Below are 4048 nucleotides of genomic sequence, written 5' to 3'. Positions count from 1 at the left end.
TTAGTGAGGGGGAACTGATCAAATTTATAAATGAGGAAAATAGTTGTGGTGAAAAGAATGAAGATGTTTCAGAGGAAGTCACATGGCAAAAGCTTCACATTTAATGAACTCTTGGAAATATTTCACAACATTGATAGTACACAGGACAAAATGTTGCATACTTAAAAAGGAATATTTTTTCCCAAAGGTTTGAGAAAGGTGCTTGATCCATATCCAAAGTTATATGATGAGAAGGCAGCAAGCACCGCTCAAACTACTCTTAGTTTTATACAAAGAAAAATATTTTAATTCTCAATGTGTCTAATGTTTTAAATTGCAATTTGCTAAATAAATATTAATTTTACTATTTTTTATTTTCCTGTACATTTACAGTCAATAGTAAGAGAAATTTTGATGTTTTTGACAATGTTTAAAGGTCATAGAACACTTGTAATTGTTCCCATTGGTTAAGGTTGCTTTGCTAGGTTTGCAAAACAAAGACTACCTATAATTTGTTGCAATGGAATATGTTAGATGTTTTGACAAACCCATTGGTATTATGTCAATATTAACAAACTAAAATTATATGAAAGCAAGTATTCATTTTTTAAAAAATTTAGAAAAAAATTTATTTTGTTCCCATTTAATTCTTTGCTTAATAGCTTTATTGATATATTATTTATATACAATAAAATCTATAGATTTGTAAAGAATATGATTCAATAAATGTGTTTATCCAAGTAAGAAACATCCAGATAAGTTGTAGAACATTTCTATCACCCCCAAATGTTCTTACATGCCCTTTTACAAATATATTTATGGTACTAGACTTTCATATAAATGGCATCATGCAATATACACACTTTTGTGATTGGTTTCTTTGGCTTAATAATTTTTTTTTGTTTAAATGAAATGTATTGGGGTTTCATTGGTTAATAAAATTATATAGGTTTCAAGTGTACAAGCCTATGATACATCACTTTTATACTGCATTGTGTGCCCAAAGTAAAATCTTCCATCAACATATATTTGATCCCGTTTAAGTGGGACAGAATATTTAAATTTGAGGCTCTTCTGAAAAAATAAAAATGATAGCAGAATATCAGATATGTGGAGCAAGAGAACGTAGCACTGCTGCATTGTCTCCATTTTTAACCACTAAACCTGTCTATCTGCAGAACCCATGGCTTTCTATTTAGTACATTCTAAATATTATCAGGGAAGCTTAAATTCCATCCCCTGACCCATTACTGAATAAAAGAGAGACTTGAACACATTTCATTATCTTTGTAGATCTCAAAACCTTCAATTGTCTGATTAAACATACCCCTAGATATGTTGTAATGGTTGACAATAAAATATTTTTAGATAACTCTGAATGGCATGTGATGCTAATAAAGTGAGTATTAAAATATATTTTATGGGAGACGCTTGCAGATCTTAATTCTACTGCAATATTTCCCTTCACCTTGCAGCAATCTTCTCTAATAAAGTCTCTCTTTACCAAGTCTTTAAAAAACATATTTTATATATTCTTATTAACTAATGAGCCTTATGTGTACAAACACATTGGAAGCTGAAATCCCTAGCTCTAACGTGAATTGGCCAATGCCTGCTAAACACAGGAACCTCTCATTAATATGAGCTGAGTCTGGTCTACAAAGTTACTGGATTTTTTACTCTTCAAGCCAACATCTTCAGCATAGCCCACAACGTAGCCTGTGGTCTTCTCAAAAAATATGTGGGCTTGCCTCAGGAAACACTTTAGTTTCCTATTTTGTGTGTAGTTATTGTTCAATCAATATTCATTGATTAACCAAAGAGTATGATTTGATTCTTTGTGGGGGCAGAATTGTTGGGCTCTGAGAAAAGAAGGAACAGAGAGGCCCATAACTATGGCCTATAGCTTCTGGTCATGAAAAAACTAAGTAAGTTAGGTTGTTAAATAGATTTATATATTGCTTAAAATAATCACAATTTTATTTCTTCTGGGATATTGTAGACTAGTGGTCATTAGGAAGTCAAAGAACCCATCCAGATAGCTGGTTTTGAACAAAATGATGTGGAAGGCACAGCAGAAGCTGGAGAACAAGAGAGATGGCTTCAGAAATGGGCACGTTGGTGTGCCCCATGGAGTATTTTATACTATACCCACACTTTAACCATACTCTCAACTATTTTTTATGTTTATTGTTGGAAATTTATAAATAGAGAAAAGTGCAACACCTTTTGGCTCTCTGAGTAGTACCATGGCAGTCGGCAAGAACGAGTGCCTTCCAAAAGGCAGCAAAAAGGGAGCCAGGAAAAAAGTAGTTGGTTCATTTTCTAAGAAAGATTGGTATGATGTGAAAGCACCAGCTATGTTCAATAAAAGAGATATTAGAAAAACACTAGTCACAAGAACTTAAGGAACCAAAATCACATCTGATGTTCTCAAAGGTCATGTTTTTGAAGTTAACCTAGCTGATTTGAAGAATGAAGTTGCATTTACAAAATTCAAGCTAATCCCTGAAGATGTTCAGGGCAAAAACTTCCTGACTAATTTTCACAGCATGGATCTTAACTGTGACAAAATGTGCTTCATGGTAAAAAAAAATGGCAAACCATAATTGAAGCTCATGTTGATGTCAAGATTATCAATGGTTATTTTCTTCATCTAGTCTTTGTTGGTTTTACTAAAAAACAGAACAATCAGATTCAGAAGACCTTTTATGCTCAGCATCAACAGGTCCACCAAATCCAGAAGAAGACGATGGAAGTCATGACCTAAGAAGTGCAGACAAATGACTCAATGGAAGTGGTCAATAAATTGATTCCAGGTAGCATTGGAAAAAACAAAGAAAAGGCTTGCCAATATATTTATTTGCTCCATGATGTCTTTGTTAAAAGAGTCAAAATGCTGAAGAAGCCCAAGTTTTAATTGGGGAAATTCATAGAGCTTCATGTTGAAGGTAGCAGTACTGGGAAAGCTACTGGGATGAGACAGGTGCTAATGTTGAATGAGATGATGGATATGAGCCCCCAGTCCAAGAATCTGTTTAAAATCAGACTTTTAATTGAGACACATAAAAAATCCTATTTGTGAAAAAATAAAGTGCACCAGATAAAATGCACCCTCTAAATATTATTGCTCCAATGGTACTTCTCAAATATAACCACTGCTTCCATATTGGCTTGTATTCTTCCAGTCTTTTTTATTTTTCATATTTACTTATTTTAAAAATTATGCTATAATACATATAACATAAAATTTACCTTCTTAACCATTTTTAAGTGTACAGTTCAGTAGTGTTAAATGTATTCACGTTGTTGTGCACTAAATCTCCAGAACTCTGTTTATCTTTCAAAATTGAAACTCTATAACCATTAAACAACTCCTGATTCCACATCCCTCCTACCCCATCCATTGGAAACCACCCTTTCAGCTATTTTTTTCCTCTCAACTCTAAAATAGAGACAACAGCCCTGACCAGAGTGGCTCAGTCTGTTGAGCATCATCCTATGCACCAACAGGTCACTCGTTGCAGTCCTGGTCAGGGCACATGCCTGGGTTGTGGGCTCCAGTAAGGTGTGTGCAGGGAGCAGTCAATCATTATTTCTCTCCCTCTCCTTTCCTCTCTCTTTAAAATCAATAAAAACATATTTAAAAAAAATAAAATAGAGACAACATTCTAAAAGGACTGTTATGAGAGTTAAATGAGATAATGTATGGAAATTGCTTGCTGTAGTGCTTGATACATAGTTAAGTGCTCAACAAATGTTAGATATTATTATTATTTATTATTCTGTCTTATGATTTTTTAAAACACCATGCATGAATCAACTTGAGTGAAATTAGGTTTACATAAACACAAAAGCAGCCTATAATTAGAGAAAGGTTAGCAAAAAACATGCAATTAACAATAGACCATACATGGAAGAGGAAAGAAGATGAATACCCTTATGCCAAAAAAAGAGAGAGCTGGGATGAGGGTCCTGATCAACCTTGACTTAATTGGGAACTGTATGTGAGCCTCACTTTCCTTCTGGCACTGCAGACCAACAGCTCACAAGACCTGGGCTATTTTCC

At 33.9% G+C, this 4048-nt stretch overlaps 1 pseudogene across 1 annotated transcript; it reads left to right on the top strand.

Moving 5' to 3' along the window:
* The first annotated feature begins 2228 nt into the window (after nucleotides 1-2228).
* Nucleotides 2229-2982, top strand: LOC308551432 (small ribosomal subunit protein eS1 pseudogene; annotated as a pseudogene). Its single transcript has one exon. The product of its transcript is annotated as a small ribosomal subunit protein eS1 pseudogene (transcript).
* The last annotated feature ends 1066 nt before the right edge of the window (nucleotides 2983-4048 follow it).

This window comes from Miniopterus schreibersii (genome assembly GCF_964146895.1).
Source record: "Miniopterus schreibersii genome assembly, chromosome: X".
NCBI lineage: Eukaryota > Metazoa > Chordata > Mammalia > Chiroptera > Miniopteridae > Miniopterus > Miniopterus schreibersii.
The sequence above is the reverse complement of the archived record's forward strand: the minus strand, read 5'-3'. Positions and strand labels throughout refer to the sequence as shown.